We start from the raw sequence: 21,349 nt of genomic DNA, 5'->3' as shown, positions 1-21,349 counted from the left end.
GGAATTGAAAGAATTGTGGGAAGTGATTTCTCACGAGAAGACTCTAAGTATGTAATTGTACAGTTTCAGTTTGAAGATATTATTGCATCGAGAAATTGAAGCATATGAATGCTCAGATCGTTTATCATCTGCAAGTCTTTACTCCAAATCTAGAAGAATAATTTGGGTGAGCCTAGGTCTTGCAGCAATGCGAAATCGGGTACTGAAAACTGTTCAAGAAATTAAATATTTAGCAGAAAAAGATCCAGAAAGTACTGATATTTTAAAAACTAATATGTTGGACACATATTACCCAAACAGAAGTCATCATCTTGAGAACATGTGTCTCTATGAAGTGCTGCAAAACTACACTTTTGAACGGAATATTACAGAGAACATCAATGAAGGAAAATATGGAGTCATTGGTTCCGAAGGATGTCTAGTGAAACATAGGAAGCTGAGTTGCAACACTGCTGATAAAAGGGAATTTTACTATTTAGCCCTTTTGCAACTGTTCTAACCGTTGAGTTCAGAACTGGAATTACTTGGAGATTTCCAGAGCTATGAAGATTCCTTCAATGTTGTAAAGATAGAATAGAATGCAGTGCTTTTGCAAATTATGTGAAAATGTTGAATGATGAAATTGATCAAGAAGCTACAATTGCAGCTAAGATTGCTAGAGACAGTTCTCAAGACAGTCAAAGTTCTGCTGCGCTGAGTCAAGATCCACTAGGACAACCAATTGTTGAAAATCAAGCAGCGATTGCCATGAATGAGGTGGAAACAGCAATGCATCAAGCTCAAGAAGATGTAACAGACTTAGCAAACTTGGAAGAACAACTCAACAGAAAGAAATATATCAGCAAGTGAGACAACAGATTGACCATGGATTTCTTCATGAAAAGAAAGAATGCACATGTACATCATTTGAACCTATCCAAATGTATGTGAGTGGACAAGCTGGAACAGGAAAAAGTTTCTTAATTAAAGTAATCACCAGTTATCTACAGAAAACAACTGAGTCGCCTTCGTCTTGTGTTGTAACTGCTCAAACTGGGTTGGCAGCACACAACATTAAAGGAATTACTTTGCATTGTTTACTAATGCTACCAGTGGAGTATGAAAACAAATTAGAATACCACAAGCTATCTGGAGAAGCTTGTTGCGAAGTTTCAATAGTCCTGAAGAAAATGAAACTTCTGATTATTGATTAGGTAAGCATGGTCTTGAACTTAATGCTTGCTTGTGTGCATTTAAGAATGCAGCAAATTCTTAAAACAACCAGTATTTAAAACACTTGCACATGAAGACACCAGAAAGTCTCTGGGTAGAGTTGGAAACGTGAACGTTTGGTCATATTTTGAATACAAAGAACTCATTACAAATATGCGACAGGCAAATTATGTTGATTACGGAACTATTCTTTAAGATGAAAGAGTTGGACTACTGACAGAACATAGAAAACAAGCTTTGAAGAGTCGATTACTTTCCAATTTGTTTCCAAATGAAGATATGGTTCCTGAGAAAATATACATGAAAATTGTAGAAAACAAATCTGTAATCTGCTTAATGCCAACACTGCGCGAGTGTTGTATATTCAACGAACAACTGTTGAAACTGGAAAATGAAATAATAATGAAAATGGAAGCCATCGATAAAATAGAGCATGAAGGAATCACTATTATTTTGACAGAAAAATTGAAGACAAATTTGGATTCTTTAGAAAAATTGATATGAAAAACTGCCAGTTTAGAAAAGAATCTATATGGGGGCGTGGCTTGGCGCCGAGGTTAATGGGGGCGCCTAAGTGAGGCTCTGCCGCGGCTCCGGGGACTTGCTGTTTATAGTTCCTGGTTTTCGTGTTGGAGGTCATTATCAGAAGTCGGAACCCTTCGGCAATGCTCCGCGACCCCTGAGGCAATCCTGCTTTCAACGGAGATGGTGAAATTTATGGCAAGGCATTGAAGGCTGTTTGCGGCGTTCCGGCGGCCTTTTCCTGTGGGATGACGTGACGCGCTTCGTTTCAAGAATGTGCGCATTTCTCTCGGCATTTCCCGTTTGGAGGCTGTGGCGGATTCAGGATCCCTCCCGCTGCTGACACGACGTCTGGAGCCCCTCTGAACTCTCTCTGTCAGAGCATTACTCAAATTTTAAAAGTGAATCTACTTATCTTTATTCTAGCGCGGCCGCCATTTTATTGCAACCTGGTGCACCATGCTCTGCACATCGGGTCTTGACTTCACTATTTAAGTCTGTCTGCCTTTGCCTGTGTTTCCATAATGCCTCAGGATATGCCTCCTCACCATTGCCACACTGAATACAACTGCCGTTCTGCTATTATGTGATTACAACATGGTATCTCTCACCTCAGCATTGATGTGGCAGTAATTTTGAACACCTCCAGAGACTTTATTCCATGCTTCATATGTGCATTTAGGACGTCCTTTACTGGATGCAGACCTCAAATACGCATACTTAATCCTGGTCTTGCTGTCTATGGCCTGCTGAGGAACCTATCTGTTTTTGCTTGCTCTATATATACGGCTGTGCTTTTGCATGGGCACTTTCAATGCTGTGCCCTCTGTTCTGAGAGGCCTGTTTGTCTTTGTTTACGCTGGTTAAGTGCTCATTCCTGTGTGACCTGTGACGCAGTTAAGACCTCTCCAATTACGCATTTTCCCAATGCTTCTCGCCTATTGTCTTTACTTAATGCTGCCTTCGACTGTGCGGATAACAAGGTGAACGGAAACTTCGACTTTTTTTTTTATGCCTTAAGGTCCACTGCATAGGTTTCACCCTGAAGGTTGCTGATCCTCCACGTTAGAGTCTTTTTGAATTTATTGCGCCTGCTTCTTCCTGGTTATGCACCCATTGACGGAGCCCTCCAACTAAATGCAGTAACTTCTTTTTCACCTGGATCGTTCAGCCTCTACCTTGTCTGGCGCCTACTTTTAATTTGTGCCTGTCATTCTCAGCAAAGTGCTTCTTCTCATCGTCAATTTTGCCTCCCTCTTCTTCAGAAGCCTGTTTTGCGCATTTCTCACACCTCATTGCGTCATTCCATCTGCGTAGACAATCTGTGTTGCGCAGGCTGCTCTATTTTCATTTGCTTTTTATGGGGCGACTTAAATCTATGTTGCGCACACCCTCCAAATTATCTACAAAGGTGGCCTTCGCGAAAAATTCCAAGGTGTTCTCAGCTCTCTCTAAACTAGAAGACTCTCTCACCTCATCTGGCTCGGATAATATCATGGATCCTCCTCCACCATCATCAGGGAAATCCAACATCAAGAGACTTAAGAAAAATCCCCCCTCACCACCTAAGCAGTCTGCACCTGTCTCCATGGAACTCTTGCTGGAGGAGATTAGATCTTTCCGCCCCTTTTTGGAAGAGATTGGATCTTTACGTCCCTTCATGGAGGAAACTAATGTCAAGCTTCAAGCTCTTAATGACAATTGGTTTCAAATCGAAACAAGAGTTTCCTCGGTTGAACAATCCATTGCTTCCTTCCAAGAGACTTCCACCAAGGTCTCTCATCTAACTTCACAGGTGGATACCCTCCAGAGGCAGGTGGAGGAGTTGGAAAATAGGAATAGGCGCAACAATCTCCGCATTTATGACCTAGCAGAGGGTCTTGAGGGCACGGACTCAATCCCCTTCTTCAAATCCTTTCTCCCCAAGCTACTCCGCTTGCCAGAAGGTATGATTCTTAATATTCAGCGTGCTCATCGTCTGGGTCGCCCACCTACATCCACTTCCTCATCACAACGACCAAGAGGTGTTATCCTTTACTTTTTGAAGTACACTGACCTTTTAAAGGTTCTTGCAGCAGCCAAGGCTTCTCCCAAATTAACATGGTCAGGCTCCTCTTTGTTTATCGCTCAGGACTATGCTAAGGCGACTGCGAATCGCCGGAAGGCCTTCCTTGACACGAGAGACGACCTTCGTTCCATGGGTGCTAGATACGGCCTGTACCATCCTTGTTTGTTTAAGGTTACCTACAATAACAAGACGACTACTTATGAAGATCCAGTGAGATTACAGAGCTTCATCAATGCACATAAAACCACTGCCATGGACTCATCTGGGCCTTCCTCATCTCATCCCGCTTAAGCTGTTATTCAGCTTGTTTTTTTATGGTCCTGTTTGCTCATGTTTTTGTCTCCTCTTTACATGATTGTTCTTCGATTATTACTTTTACTTCGTTGCACAGTTTAACTGTTTTCTGTTCTCTTTTGATGTAGGTTAGTAATCTACTTTATATCTCCCTTCTTTGCCTCCACAGGATTCCTTACCCGTCTGATGATGTCTCCCCGGCTTCCTGCCTAGCCGACCTTGGATGTGTTGCCTTACCTCTGTGGCTCCTTCCCCCCTCCGATTCCTTCTCATCTCTTCCTCCTAAAGGTATGTCCATCCTTCGTTTCTTCCTCCTGTTTTGTCTTTGTTTGTTTTTCTTCCTTCCTCTTGTATTTCGATTTCCTTGCTTATCTAGGAATTATAACATTTTTCTTCCAGGTTGTCTTTACCTTTATTTTTTCTCTCTTCCCTTTTCCCTTTCTTCCTCCATGGATTTTTATCTCCCTTTGATATTCGTTATATTTTATAGCTTATTTTTTATACAATATTCTTGCAATTGTTATGAACTCGCTATTTTACTGTACATGTTATGTCATTGAATATAACTTCATGGAATGTTAAGGGCATTAATTCCCCAATTAAGCGTCAATGCATTTTATCACACCTAGCCAAATTAAACGTTGACATTGCGTTTCTTCAAGAAACTCACCTTTCTGACATAGAATCTGCCAAGCTTAAAAGAGGATGGGTGGGTGAAGTCTTTTACTCGCAAGGTGATGGTAAATGCAATGGTGTTGCAATTTTATGTCGTAGGTCTCTCCCTTTTACAGTTATTTCTCAAGCATCTGATACCAATGGCAGATGGACGCATGTCAAACTATCGCTTAGAGGTGTTCCAATCTCTCTCCTTAATGTTTATGGTCCGACTACTGGTGAACCCCTTTTTTGGGCAGAATTTTCACCACGCATTACCCAATTTATGGATGATAATTTCATCCTTGCAGGGGATTGTAACGAACCCCTAGATACATTTGTTGATAGGAAATCTGATGCCACCTATTTCCCTACTAAATCACACAAACTTTTTGCCCAAGCTATTTCTCAGCATAACTCCTTTTTTTTTTTTTAAGTTTTATTGTTTTATTGCAAGGAAATACAGCAAAGCATAATAAGCGAAATAACACAGTATATTCAAAAGTCAAAATATGTAACAGTTTTTAACAGAATACATAATGGAAGAAGAATAGAGCAGAAAACAAAGGAAATTAAATCCACTCGGCAATTGGTGCCCAGATTTTTTCCCCCATAATTCTTTTTTTAACCCCCTTCAACTTATATATAGCAGATTCCATGTTGTACATGAATAATAATTTTTCCCGCCACATGAAAAACGTGGGGGGATCCTGGCTAATCCATTCTTTGGTAATACAGGATCTGACTGCAGCCATGCAAAGAAAAAGAAAGTAAGAGATTGATCTGGGCCTAGTAACAGTGTGGTCTATACCAAGTAATACTAATTCGGAAGTTATCTTAATGTCACATTTCAAAATAATAGATATGAAAGTTTCGATTTGTTGGTACAACAATGACAATTTAGAGCAAGAAAAAAACATGTGTAATTCATCGGCTGCGTATACTCCACACCGACTGCAAGTCGTGCCTGCCGTCGTACTCCATTTAACAACTTTACTTGGAGTGTAATACAGATTATGGATGCACATGAAATGTTGGGATTTCATCATCCCGGTTATAAGACACTCTGCAGCCATTTTAATCGACAATAAAATATCAACATCCGGTATGCCTAGACTGTTAGCCCATTTCAGCTGACATTGACCCAAATCATCCCCATATTCCTGCATTAAACTTAAATAAATAGCTCCTATACGGGGTTTTTTTTTTAGAAGCTCTAGCAATGGAGTTTTAACTGGACGAATTAAAGGATGATTCTGTAGAAAGCTGCAAAGTTGTAAATATTTGAAGAAATCATTTCTTCCCACCGAAAAATTAGTCGTTAGATCCTGAAATGAAACCATTTGACCATTATAAAATAAATCACCCAGATACCTTATTCCTTTCTGCTGCCATCTATACATGGTTAAATCATGAAAAATTTCTGGAAATAAATCCTTTGATGTAAGGGGAGTATAGAAGTTTAGTTTCATTAATTTTATATGTTTTCGAATTTTTTGCCAGACTCCAAAAGCTGATTTCAGGGTTTTCTATTGAGTTTTTTTGTGATAGCTAGGTTCTACCATTCTCAAAAAGCTACCCTTAATTTTCTCACCCAAGATCATTTGATAAATTGATGGGGTCTGACAATCTAGAAGTTCGACTCTATCTCTCATAATTAGGGGGCTAATGTATTGTAAAACGGCAGAGAAATAATAAAAAAGAAAGTAAGGGACATTCCATCCGCCACATTCGTTGCTAAGAATAATTTTCTTAGCAGCTTTCCTATGGCGTTTATAGCCCCAAAGAAATCGAAGTATAGTTCTCTCTAAATTTCTAAAAGAAAGCAATTGAAAATCCAAAGGTATTGTGCGAAATAAATATAGAACCTTTGGTAGAACCAACATTTTTAAAATGTTAAGTCTACCAAAGAGAGATAGGCGTAGATGATCAAGGCGCTGTAATGAGGTATTGATTTGGGTTACTATAGGGTTTAGGTTGCGTTCTGGTATCTTTTCTATAGGTAAAGAAATTTTAATTCCTAAATATATGACTTCTTAGGTGATAGAGATGTTTGCAGGTGGGTTTTCTCCTGAGCAGAGGATTTGAGTCTTTTCCAAATTAAGTTTATAACCCGAAAAAAACCCGAACTGTTTAGCAATCTCATCAATAATAGGTAGGGCTGTTTGAACGTCCGTAGTAGTGATCACAATATCATCGGCGTAGGCAAGAACTCGGTAATTAATATTAGCTAAATGTATGGGTTTAATATTAGCTTCTGAAAAAAACCGGTTAATTAAAGGGTCAATGTAAAAAGCAAAAAGTAGGGGAGAACAGGGGCATCCCTGACGGGTACCCCTAGTAATTAATAAAGGTGACGATAATTGCCCATTGATGCGAATGTACGCTCTAGGGGAAATATACAAAGTTTTTAAGGCTTTTATGATACCCTGTCCTAGTCCCTTCCTAAGCAATATTTCCCAAAGGTAGCCCCAAGCAACCCGGTCGAAAGCTTTCTCAGCGTCTAAAAATATAAGTCCAATATTAGACCAGGTTGCTTGGGACCAATCCAAGAAAGAAATCACACGTCGAATGTGATCGGCAGTGTCTCTAGCTGGGATAAAACCATGTTGGTACTTAGAAACTAAAGGGGAGATAATGTTGGATAGTCTTACCGCTAAAATTTTGGAAAAGATTTTACTGTCAGTATTTATAAGTGAAATAGGGCGAAAGGATGAGGGTAAACGGAGGCTTGCCTTTTTTAAGAAACACCATAATAATAGAGTCATGCCATGATTGAGGGGCGTTACCTTGCTGTGCCTTCAGACATAGATCCAGTAGTTCTACTTTTAAAGCATTCCTAAAGAATTTATAAAATTCTAAAGGAATAGCATCGGGTCCTGCAGCTTTTCCTGAAGCTAGCGACATTAGGGAGAGTTCAATCTCCTCCCAAGTAAATGGTAAGTCTAGTTTCTCCTTCTCTTCATTAGATAGGGTAGGATTCAGAACTGAGTCAACAAAGTGATTAATCTGATCTGAGCAATCAGGGCGATCATCATCAGCATATAGCTTAGAATAAAAATCACTAAATACTCTAAGAATATCATCCATTTTACTAACAGTCGTCCCTATGTGATTTTTTATATTATTAATACTAGCAAAGGCAGCTTTTTGTCTCGCCCTCTTTGCCAATAATTTACCAGAGTTTTCTCCAACTTCATATAGCTCTGTCCTGAAGGCAGAGACTTGTTGCGCAAACTTTGTAGCAAATCGTTGATAAATCTTGACTTTCAAAGTTGTTAATTTCTTTATAACAGTTTCAGTAGGTAATCCTTGATTGCATGCTTGCATAAGTTGGACCTCTAGAGATCTAAGATTTTTAATTTCAGAGTTTTCTTGGAGCCTAGCTTCCTTTTGTTTGCTTATTGAGTAACTCAGTGTTTCACCCCGAACCCCACATTTAAAGGCATCCCAGACTATTTCAGGAGATGCAGTACCTTTATTATTAGAAAAAAATTCCGGGATCCAAGTATTCATGTGGTCAATATAAGATGGGTCATACAGTAATTTGCGGTCAAAAGACCATGAACGAATGGAGTTAGAAGTATTCAGTTCAAATTTAAGCATTAAAGGGTTATGATCTGAGATAATTTTCGGAAGAACCTCATATTCCACTTGCACTAGGTCATTGTATAGTCCCTTAAATACAAAAAAATAATCTAATCTAAAGAATCTTTGGTGCGGTGCCGAAAAAAAAGTATACCCAGACATCCCTGCTCTTTTCTCAATCCCTTTAAGTGCTGCAAATACCTTCTTCTTCCTACCCTTATATGGAGTACTACTATAAATATCAAATGTTTCTTCCAAATGTAGATTAAAGTCTCCACAGAATATAATATTGGAGGGCCATTGTGCCAGTTCTACACTTAGAAGATCAAGCGCAGCGGAGTCATCCAGTATAGATGCATACATTGAACATATAGTAATAATCAGCCCTCCATATTTAAGTTCAACAATCACCCATCGTCCAGATAAATCTTCTTTAACTCTTTTTACTTCCCCCATTCCATGTCTCTTAAGAATTGCGACCCCTCTTGTTATAGAATTCTGGCGAGAGCACCCTACCACTTCCAAGCCAAGATCTCTTAAGTTCCCTCTGCTAGACCAGGCAATATGAGTCTCCTGGATGCATACTACATCCACCCGCATAGTTTTTAACATCTGAGCCATTATACCCCTTTTTCTTTTATCATTCAAACCACATACATTGATAGAGTATATCGACAATTTAGCCATTGTAAAGTATTTTTAAGTAAACTTTCCTAGACAAAAATACATGAGCAACAATTGCCAAAATTCGGTATCTGCCGTAAGTGGATCTTAAACAGAAAACACATACATCTTCCAGCTGTATGACCTTGCACCCCCCAAAAAAAAAGCTTCTTCCCACCCACAACCCCCACTCTTCCCTCCCACCCCTCCCTTCCCCCAACACCCCCCCACCAGAAGCATAAGGGCTATTGCCCTCATTGATGGTATGTGAGTATACACTGTGAGTTCCGCACGGGTCTGACCAGCCTGACAAATAAAGAATAGAGTGCAGCTAGAGGTATAAAGGCAAAAGAAAAATAGCATAAGACACTGCTAGGGGGTCAGCCCATTCAAACTAAATACAGTATTACCCATAACCTCCATCCTATAAGGATTATTGCATAATTTCTAGGTATTGTTGTGCTTTTATCTCTGAAACAAAAAATAAGGTTCTTCCCTTATGCACAACTTTAAGCTTAGCTGGATTCAATAAGAAGGTTTGACCCCCCTTGGTTTGCATAGGTGCCATAAGCTGTTTGAGTCTCCAGCGTTGTTGAACCGTTGCGGCACAAAAATCTGGTCTAACGAAGCATTCATGCCCCAAGCCTTTTCTAGGTTTAGATGGCCTTGCCAAATCATATAAGATCTCTTGGAGAAGATAGTTCTGCACACAGATGAGAATAGCTCTTGGATGTTTCTTCCTCCCCTCCTGATCTGGTTTTTGGTTAAATGGGAACCGATAGGCTCTTATAATTTCTTTATCCCAGTCCCATCCAGTAAGTTCCTGAAAGGCATCTGAAAGCATCTCTACTACAAACCGGCGAACATCCTTCCCTTCTGATTTTTCCCCAACTCCCAAAATACGTAAATTGTTACGCCGTGCACGATTCTCTAAATCAGTTAATTTCCAGTCCACATCTTGCCTAGTACTATCCAAGTCCTTAATTGAATTCTTTTGTAGCGTTAACTCATCCTCTACCGCAGATATACGTGTTTCAGTCTCTTGCACTCTCAAATTAGTGTCCGTGCTGGACTTGGCCAATCGTCGAACGACATTCTGGAGTTCACGTACAGCTCCCTGAGTCCGAAGACCCTCAGCCTTGGTTTCCTCTCTGTGAGTCATAATCATACGATACATTGAAGCCTGTAGCTTATATATGGATTTTAGTGTAACCTCCTCAGTTTCCTCTAGTAACTCTGGAGTTTCAAGATCAGTTTCATTATTTGCACCGGCCCCATCCCATTGAGGTTGGTTCATGGCACTGATATGAAACAACAAGAGAGTAAGGGTATAATTAAGACCACTCTTTTACCCCTTCCAGGATGTATAACAATCAACAGAAGAGTGTCAAAGTAAGTTAAATAACAAAGAACAAGACTTAAAACCAATTGGTGTTAATAGACAGGAAGGAAATTACCTCCGTCTAGAGAAACAGAAATTTGGTAAAGAAATAAGGTGCATGTGCTCAGTGAAGAAAAAGAACCCTCAGGTACCGCCTGTGAAGGTCGGTAACCAGTTGTCTTCATTGGGTCCAAAAAGGTTGAAAAAGCAAAGTAGTGATAAAGAAGTGCTTTAAAAAGAGCGTGGGCTACTCATCACACAATAATTTTATTAAGAGGGTAGCTCTAACTCTAGTAAACACAGCGCAAATTAAAGGACTAGTGATTGGTTGCGTTAGTTTGAACCAACAAGTCCTTACTGGAGTGACAAAAAAACAAAGATGGTCAACATGTTTCTGCTTAAGAGCCAAGGATCGGCTCAGCATTCGTCAGGACCAAAGAACTCTATCATATACCTTAATGGGCACTCGCTAAGGTGTCCAAAACTAAGGTGTAGAGAAGGAAAAGCAAATATAAAAAACTAATACAACCTGATTAGTGTAGACTTCCTATATTGGGTAAGTCTTCCAACAGTCTCACCCCGAAGGGGAGACAAAAAAGTCTGAAAAGTAAGAAGAAAACAAAAACAAGTCTGTTTTAAAATGTGACTATTATAACATTTTTCAGAAGCCATGTACTTTCATCAAACATGCACTTACATCAAACATGCACCAATATTCTAACTAGGAGTAATTATTCCTAAAGAATACAATCTCCGTGACTTGGGACGCTAAGCCCAGAGAAAAACCATTTTAATACATGAATGCTCAAAAAAAAAGCTCCTAATCTTAGAAGTCTGATTTAAATAACACGCAGGTATTTTAGTCTGCGGTCACAGGGTAAATATATAATTTAAAAAGTGCTCGTCATAATTGTAAAGCCAACCAGAAGGTTGGAGTTGAAAAAATCACAAAGACGACCTTTGAAAGGGGCATATGAAGCTGGCCAGTCGAGTTACATATAGAAAAAAACTCACATTTATAAGTCCTCAATGGGGCCTCATGGGCTGGCGGTGGGGGGAAAACCTTCACGCTCGGTCCATCTATAAATATAACGTGGTGCATCAGAGATGTTAAGAGGCACCCGTATCTGTGTGGAATTATTTAAACAAATGATGGCAGTAAAACGGTACCACTGCATGCACCTACTTTATCCGATGCGACTCCCCGCCTTCGGACCTATTCAAACCGCGACCGCCGCCCGTAACACCAAGCGGCACTGAAGGCGCGGGTTTGTTTTGTATGAAAGGAACGCGGAAGCGCCAGAAGGGCGCGGCTCGCGTTCGCCAGTGGTCACGTGCTCATGCCAGGTCTGATTTCATTTAAAGGGGCCTCATTATACGCTTCATTTGTCAGTACAAGGAAAGTGAAAAAAGACCTGTTGTCTTGGAAAAAGGCCAGAAGAAACTTGGCAAAAGCAGGGGCACAGAATAGAATGGTATTTAAATAGTGCCCCATTTAAATTCACTTAGTAGTGCTGCAATATAACGCTAAATCAGCCCAACCCCAGCAGTATTCGTAATTGTGAAATGCTGCGCCACAGCACTACCTGACAAAACGCAGTGCACCAAATGAGAACTATTTTAAGAGGAGGAAGGGGGGGGATACTTCTAGGGAAAAAAAACCTTTATGGGTAACCCACGAGTCATTTGCATTGCTAAATAGGTCACTGATGATCAGAAAAATGCTATCATGGGTAAACCATTTATTATGGTTATCGCCGCATTACCGTGCCCCACGGTATTTCATCGTTAAGGCCATGTTGGTGAGTGGCCAGGCGATATACCCACCTCTGTTCCTTTTCAAAAAGGGTGCCCTCATTATTGGAGTGGATTTGCTCTATCACAACCCATTTCACATCGTTGGGGCTGTGACCATTTTCCAGAAAGTGGGTAGTGAGTTTGGTAGTATTCCTACCACATCTAATGTTACTGCGATGTTCCCCAATGCGTGTCTTTATCCGCCTGGTGGTCATGCCCACATACCTCAGATGGCAGGGGCAAGTAATCAAGTAGATGACATTACTTGAATTACAGTTGGTGTGACTTCTCAAATGCCATTCTTTCCCTTCTTCCAATTGTAAGACCTTGGTAGTGGTGGTTAGGTGACACACACTACATCCCCCGCAGGGGAAATGGCCTATGACGGGTGGTAGACCCCAGACATTAAGCACAGTTTGATGGTGAGGAGTCTGATTGGTTCTAGGGCGGGTATGTACAAGTGCATCATGTAAACTCCTTTCTCTTTTATAGGAGAACAAAGGTTTTTGCCAGTTGCGACCATTACTTGTGAGTATTCTCCAGTGCTTATTAATACAACGACTGACAGAATTTGAGATATTACTAAAGGTGGTCACACATGTTAGAGGGACAACAGGTTCCGCTTCCTTTTCATGGTCCTCCAACAGGGCCTCTCTATTATTATTCCTAGCCCTCTTGCGGCTCTTTTGTAGTACTTTCTTTGGGTATCCTCTACTTGACAATTTTACAGTGAGGTCATCGGCCTGGATGTTAAAATCTTTGAGATTACTGCAATTTCTACGGATGCGTAGATATTGACCGAAAGGGAGGTTTTCCCTTAGGGGACGCGGATGGAAACTAGTGAAATGGAGCAGGTTGTTAGTGCTGGTAGGTTTGTAGTAGGTTTTACTCACAAGGCGGCTGTGTTATCCTGTGGCAGAGGTACATTGATGATGTGCTTTTAATTTGGAAAGGGTCAGAAGAGAGCCTTCTAGCGTTCTTTGACTGGGTGAACACCTGCGACCCCCACTTGAGATTCACCCACCAATATAATTCTGAATCAATCGTCTTCCTAGATGTGACCCTCTCCAGAGTTGGCAACCGCCTTGTGAGTAAAACCTACTACAAACCTACCAGCACTAACAACCTGCTCCATTTCACTAGTTTCCATCCGCGTCCCCTAAGGGAAAACCTCCCTTTCGGTCAATATCTACGCATCCGTAGAAATTGCAGTAATCTCAAAGATTTTAACATCCAGGCCGATGACCTCACTGTAAAATTGTCAAGTAGAGGATACCCAAAGAAAGTACTACAAAAGAGCCGCAAGAGGGCTAGGAATAATAATAGAGAGGCCCTGTTGGAGGACCATGAAAAGGAAGCGGAACCTGTTGTCCCTCTAACATGTGTGACCACCTTTAGTAATATCTCAAATTCTGTCAGTCGTTGTATTAATAAGCACTGGAGAATACTCACAAGTAATGGTCGCAACTGGCAAAAACCTTTGTTCTCCTATAAAAGAGAAAGGAGTTTACATGATGCACTTGTACATACCCGCCCTAGAACCAATCAGACTCCTCACCATCAAACTGTGCTTAATGTCTGGGGTCTACCACCCGTCATAGGCCATTTCCCCTGCGGGGGATGTAGTGTGTGTCACCTAACCACCACTACCAAGGTCTTACAATTGGAAGAAGGGAAAGAATGGCATTTGAGAAGTCACACCAACTGTAATTCAAGTAATGTCATCTACTTGATTACTTGCCCCTGCCATCTGAGGTATGTGGGCATGACCACCAGGCGGATAAAGACACGCATTGGGGAACATCGCAGTAACATTAGATGTGGTAGGAATACTACCAAACTCACTACCCACTTTCTGGAAAATGGTCACAGCCCCAACGATGTGAAATGGGTTGTGATAGAGCAAATCCACTCCAATAATGAGGGCACCCTTTTTGAAAAGGAACAGAGGTGGGTATATCGCCTGGCCACTCACCAACATGGCCTTAACGATGAAATACCGTGGGGCACGGTAATGCGGCGATAACCATAATAAATGGTTTACCCATGATAGCATTTTTCTGATCATCAGTGACCTATTTAGCAATGCAAATGACTCGTGGGTTACCCATAAAGGTTTTTTTTCCCTAGAAGTATCCCCCCCCTTCCTCCTCTTAAAATAGTTCTCATTTGGTGCACTGCGTTTTGTCAGGTAGTGCTGTGGCGCAGCATTTCACAATTACGAATACTGCTGGGGTTGGGCTGATTTAGCGTTATATTGCAGCACTACTAAGTGAATTTAAATGGGGCGCTATTTAAATACCATTCTATTCTGTGCCCCTGCTTTTGCCAAGTTTCTTCTGGCCTTTTTCCAAGACAACAGGTCTTTTTTCACTTTCCTTGTACTGACAAATGAAGCGTATAATGAGGCCCCTTTAAATGAAATCAGACCTGGCATGAGCACGTGACCACTGGCGAACGCGAGCCGCGCCCTTCTGGCGCTTCCGCGTTCCTTTCATACAAAACAAACCCGCGTCTTCAGTGCCGCTTGGTGTTACGGGCGGCGGTCGCGGTTTGAATAGGTCCGAAGGCGGGGAGTCGCATCGGATAAAGTAGGTGCATGCAGTGGTACCGTTTTACTGCCATCATTTGTTTAAATAATTCCACACAGATACGGGTGCCTCTTAACATCTCTGATGCACCACGTTATATTTATAGATGGACCGAGCGTGAAGGTTTTCCCCCCACCGCCAGCCCATGAGGCCCCATTGAGGACTTATAAATGTGAGTTTTTTTCTATATGTAACTCGACTGGCCAGCTTCATATGCCCCTTTCAAAGGTCGTCTTTGTGATTTTTTCAACTCCAACCTTCTGGTTGGCTTTACAATTATGACGAGCACTTTTTAAATTATATATTTACCCTGTGACCGCAGACTAAAATACCTGCGTGTTATTTAAATCAGACTTCTAAGATTAGGAGCTTTTTTTTTTTGAGCATTCATGTATTAAAATGGTTTTTCTCTGGGCTTAGCGTCCCAAGTCACGGAGATTGTATTCTTTAGGAATAATTACTCCTAGTTAGAATATTGGTGCATGTTTGATGTAAGTGCATGTTTGATGAAAGTACATGGCTTCTGAAAAATGTTATAATAGTCACATTTTAAAACAGACTTGTTTTTGTTTTCTTCTTACTTTTCAGACTTTTTTGTCTCCCCTTCGGGGTGAGACTGTTGGAAGACTTACCCAATATAGGAAGTCTACACTAATCAGGTTGTATTCGTTTTTTATATTTGCTTTTCCTTCTCTACACCTTAGTTTTGGACACCTTAGCGAGTGCCCATTAAGGTATATGATAGAGTTCTTTGGTCCTGACGAATGCTGAGCCGATCCTTGGCTCTTAAGCAGAAACATGTTGACCATCTTTGTTTTTTTGTCACTCCAGTAAGGACTTGTTGGTTCAAACTAACGCAACCAATCACTAGTCCTTTAATTTGCACTGTTTTTACTAGAGTTAGAGCTACCCTCTTAATAAAATTATTGTGTGATGAGTAGCCCACGCTCTTTTTAAAGCACTTCTTTATCACTACTTTGCTTTTTCAACCTTTTTGGACCCAATGAAGACAACTGGTTACCGACCTTCACAGGCGGTACCTGAGGGTTCTTTTTCTTCACTGAGCACATGCACCTTATTTCTTTACCAAATTTCTGTTTCTCTAGACGGAGGTAATTTCCTTCCTGTCTATTAACACCAATTGGTTTTAAGTCTTGTTCTTTGTTATTTAACTTACTTTGACACTCTTCTGTATCATGGCACTGATATTCTCATTAGATTTCTCCTCTATGACCTTGCGGACAGTATTTGATACTCCTTCCTTTATTAAGAAATCAGAGCCGAGCATATCATCCTCTGAGATTTGATTACAATCATCCGCCCAGTCTTTTTCATGAGAATGCCCCTCATTTAACAGCTCCTCTTCAAGATCTCCTTCCGATGCAACTGATAAATCAGACATTGAGAAAAATTGACCCCCTGATTCTATAGATTCTGCATCTTGTTGTTCTTGTTGCTCAATCAGCCTAGGTAAGACTCAAACTCCCTCTACAGCGAGGCAAAGTTGAGATAATACGTCGTCATCATTCACTCCCCCTCTCGCTCCGACTCCTTCGTCATCTGGGGCTAAAGCAGCAGAGGGTTTAGCTGGTTGGCTTATGTCATTTTTTTGGGAGTTAGAGTGTGCCAGAGCCTTAGAGGGGGTTGGTTCATTTGTAATACTTTTGTTGGGATTAGTTATAGCCTTTTTTTTAATAAATCAGGTATAATGGGCTCTTTAGTAACACCATTATTTTGTAAATTGCGGTTATCTGGCTCTGCTACTGTAGCTGTAATTGATTTCTCAACCAACCCGGGGTGGTATTTGCAGAATTTGCAGAATTAGCCAAGTTGGTGGTGTTTTTTTTTGTTACTCTGCCTCTCAAGGTTGTATATCACAGAATGGAAAAATAAAAGTTTATTCATTCAATTAAAGCACTTATATCCTGTCAATTATTGCCAGCTGCTAAAAAAATGTTCAAGCACCACGAAGTAGCAAACTCAGCAAAATGTATCCACTCACCGGCTGAATCTTCTGTAAATCCAAGTGTAGCAGACAGAAAAAGAAAAGCTCAGGAAGCTGCTACAATGTTGATTAATAACTGCAAGGGCTTAAGAATTCAGTCGCCTGCTCAACACCAGCAAAAACGCCTTTAATCGCGTCCTCAAGCTCCACACAGCATCCGAAACACCACCATTACCTTCCTAGGTGAAGACGCTTTGAATCGGGTCCAGGGTCAGGATTCAATCAATGTGCCACAGATCAAGTCGCAACAATGTAGCAGTCGAAGTAGCAGAAACACACGAGGGGCTTTTCCGAGTGTGAAACACGTCGCTGACACCTCGTTAACACAGACTCCCAGAACCGCGTCCTTGCACGCCTCGTAGCAGCCGGTTTCTCAATTGCGATGAGGCGCGGTGAGGCTGGATCGCTGTAAGCACAGAAGCACCTGGGTCCCGCCGTCCGGCGGGAGAAGGACCCAACACGGTTCAGCGGTTCAGCGGCTCTAACAAGAACAAGCCGGTCTTTCTCTTCGGAGCCTCGGTAAACCCCTTACAGCCTCGGACTGTAGCAAGCACCACGGGTTACGCCAGGTTGGATCAATCACCGGGCAGAACGCGAACAGCTCCTCACACGGCTGCAGTAGCGGCCGCCATCTTGCTTCTTCCACAGGCTCTCAGCTTGTTGACTCCTGGCGACTTTGTAAACCGACTTTGCAGGAGTATACCTTTTATTCACTGTACCACCGTTCACAGTCACGGATTGACTACATTTTTGTTTCCCATGATCTTACTCAAACTCTTCACTAGGCGGATATTGGTCCGATTTTGCTTTCAGATCATGCCCCTGTTATGATTAGTCTTGATGTGCTCCCTAAACTTGATGAACCCAGAAGATGGTGTTTTAACAATACCCTCCTTTTAGATCCCAAATTTTCCACTTCTTTCACCGCATTCTTCGACGAATTTTTCCTACTGAACGATATTCCGCCCATCTCTAAACATATTGTTTGGGATACTTTTAAAGCAGCTGCACGTGACTTCATTATCAACTATGTTGCTAAGAAGCGCAGAACTGCTCGCCACTCTACTAAAAACCTCCTTCTTGACATTAAACGATTGGAACACCCCTATTACACCTCGCATTCCAAGGATAGTTGACAACTCTGGTCGCTGCCAAACTCAAGTTTAATGAAAAATCTACTGAAGATGCCTCCTTATACTTACTTAAATCAAGTGCTAAATTTTATGGGGGTAGGAATAAAGCTGGGAAAATCCTTGCTAATTACCTGAAGGTTAAGCATAACAAAATGAATATTGAATCTGTTTATGACACTAATGCACATTTGCAACACAAAGATGCTGATATTCTTGCTACATTTTCCCCGCTTTTATGAGACCTTATACACTCTGATAGCCAACCCTCTCTTAACTCTCTTATACATTTCTTCTCAACTATTCAGAAGCCAACACATTTCCCTCTTGACCTTTCCTCTTTAGAGACTGATATTTCACAGAAGGAGCTGCTCACTGCACTTCAACGTCTCAAACTCAACAAAGCTCCTGGCCCAGAAGGTTTCACCGTTGAATTTTATCTTCATTTCTCCAAAATACTACTTCCAAAGCTATATTCCCTTCTTCACTCCATTGTTCAGTCAGGTGCCTCCATTAGGACTTTTTCAGATGCACACATTTGTTTAATACCTAAACCCGGGAAAGATGTGCAATATTGTAAAAACCAAAGGTGGTGATGGACGGAGGGTTGACAATACAAACACTCACCCCCAGTCATCTGATCTGGGTTTAATCCATCACCGTTCTTTAGCTCACTCCACCACCCCAGTTCAGACATGGCCTTATGCAAATCAGTCTGACCCTGTGCCTCATGGGAACAGTCCAGCCCGAACTGCCAAGCCATGTCTTCCCTGGACCGGAATCAAGCTTCCCAGGACCGGTTTCTGGCATTACAGCCGTCTTCAGCCGGGCTTGCTTGACTCCAGTGGCAAAGTGAGCAAGGGACTCACGTCTGAGCATACCCTGCCAACTTAGGGCGAACAAAGAAAAATCAAAGGTGGTGATGGACGGAGCGTTGACAATACAAACACTCACCCCCAGTCATCTGATCTGGGTTTAATCCATCACCGTTCTTTAGCTCACTCCGCCACCCCAGTTCAGACATGGCCTTATGCAAATCAGTCTGACCCTGTGCCTCATGGGAACAGTCCAGCCCGAACTGCCAAGCCATGTCTTCCCTGGACCGGAATCAAGCTTCCCAGGACCGGTTTCTGGCATTACAGCCGTCTTCAGCCGGGCTTGCTTGACTCCAGTGGCAAAGTGAGCAAGGGACTCACGTCTGAGCATACCCTGCCAACTTAGGGCGAACAAAGAAAAACCAAAGGTGGTGATGGACGGAGCGTTGACAATACAAACACTCACCCCCAGTCATCTGATCTGGGTTTAATCCATCACCGTTCTTTAGCTCACTCCGCCACCCCAGTTCAGACATGGCCTTATGCAAATCAGTCTGACCCTGTGCCTCATGGGAACAGTCCAGCCCGAACTGCCAAGCCATGTCTTCCCTGGACCGGAATCAAGCTTCCCAGGACCGGTTTCTGGCATTACAGCCGTCTTCAGCCGGGCTTGCTTGACTCCAGCGGCAAAGTGAGCAAGGGACTCACGTCTGAGCATACCCTGCCAACTTAGGGCGAACAAAGAAAAACCAAAGGTGGTGATGGACGGAGCGTTGACAATACAAACACTCACCCCCAGTCATCTGATCTGGGTTTAATCCATCACCGTTCTTTAGCTCACTCCGCCACCCCATTTCAGACATGGCCTAATGCAAATCAGTCTGACCCTGTGCCTCATGGGAACAGTCCAGCCCGAACTGCCAAGCCATGTCTTCCCTGGACCGGAATCAAGCTTCCCAGGACCGGTTTCTGGCATTACAGCCGTCTTCAGCCGGGCTTGCTTGACTCCAGTGGCAAAGTGAGCAAGGGACTCACGTCTGAGCATACCCTGCCAACTTAGGGCGAACAAAGAAAAACCAAAGGTGGTGATGGACGGAGCGTTGACAATACAAACACTCACTCAAGTTGGCAGGGTATGCTCAGACGTGAGTCCCTTGTTCACTTTGACAATGGATTCAAGCAAGCTGGGCTGAAGAAGGCTGAACGCTTACCGGAGTGGCGAGTTAACCACGAATCCGATGGGGTTCTAGCGATCAAAAAGTAACAGGGTCCTATGTCCACATTTCATGTATGGTGAGAGCGGTATCAACGGAGAGCCTGTTAATGGAGGCTGGGGAAAAAAGGAGTGAACCGGTGAATAGGACGGGGCAATATTTGGCCATCGGGTTATGCCTCAGATTGGCCTCACTTTCTAAACGATACAGCATGTTTTCTAATGTTGTCATGATGATGATCCCATGTAATTAGAGCGTAAAGGGATCGAAACGTCGACTATACCTAGTACTCCCGCAACCTAGCCATTGCGTTGAACCTTGTTGTGTTGTAGTACTAACTGGAAAAAACTTTAATTTAACACTGATGTAAAAGTGGCCAGTATTGCTCTTCTTTGCCTGTGCAAACATTTTCCATATGTTGTTTGTCCCTCTTGAGTAAGGTACAGGACTGTGCCTTTAACTATTCACATATCTGTTTCTGATTTTGGTTAAAATAAATACCCTGTCCGGCTGGACAGAGGACGAATATAGCTTCCTATTATGGCCTATATTTTATTGACTTTCCGTATTTTGATAAGCTTAGGACCCTTGTCTTCTAAAGGATAATTCCCCACGGTCCTCAGCCAACTGTTTGGGTTCCCTTGTTACACTAAGAAACTTTAGCGCAATCACTAGATTGCAAGGGATTTTTTCACAGAAATCCTGACCATCAGCCGAGGGTAGGCCCCCCTAGTACCCCTTTTCCTCTAACTCTTCCAAACCCCTATCCCCAAAAACACCTCAACCTAACATGTCCAAACACGCACCTTTGTACACCGATGATTATATAAAACAACTCTGCCAAAGACCTTCCCTTCTCTCCGATACCCCAGAGACACCTGATGTAACCACAAGTACATTACCAGAACAATTAGAGAAACTTCGCAAAAAACAGGTGCGATTAGAACTAATGATATTGATGCTAACCGATTATTTAAAAGCCGAAGTGATACCAGTGGGACTCCAGGTACGGAACGTCCCCGGAATTTTCACCGATAATCCTAAATACATAAGTAATTAAAGTTACATAGGGACCACCTGCTCCCGCCATTGGTTGGTCTTAGGGATCGATATAACCACGGAAACATTAAAATCACTGGAAATAGAAATCCTGGATATAAAAAAACAACTATCAGATTCAAACCCTTCCCCTGACTGTAAAAAACTCCTTGAACAACGGGAGAAAACTATATCAGACTTCCATTGCAGAGAACAGAACAAAAAATCAAACAAAATAAAAAAAGATATTAAATCTTATAACGTTGAGAATAACTACCTATACCTACAGAAGGATTTTTATACCAATAGAACTTACTCTTTCCCACAAGCAAACAAACCTTGGGGACGCTATAACCGTCACCAAAACTTGGTAGGCT

This window comes from Lissotriton helveticus, chromosome 7, assembly GCF_964261635.1.
Source record: "Lissotriton helveticus chromosome 7, aLisHel1.1, whole genome shotgun sequence".
NCBI lineage: Eukaryota > Metazoa > Chordata > Amphibia > Caudata > Salamandridae > Lissotriton > Lissotriton helveticus.
This window is presented reverse-complemented; position numbering follows the sequence as displayed.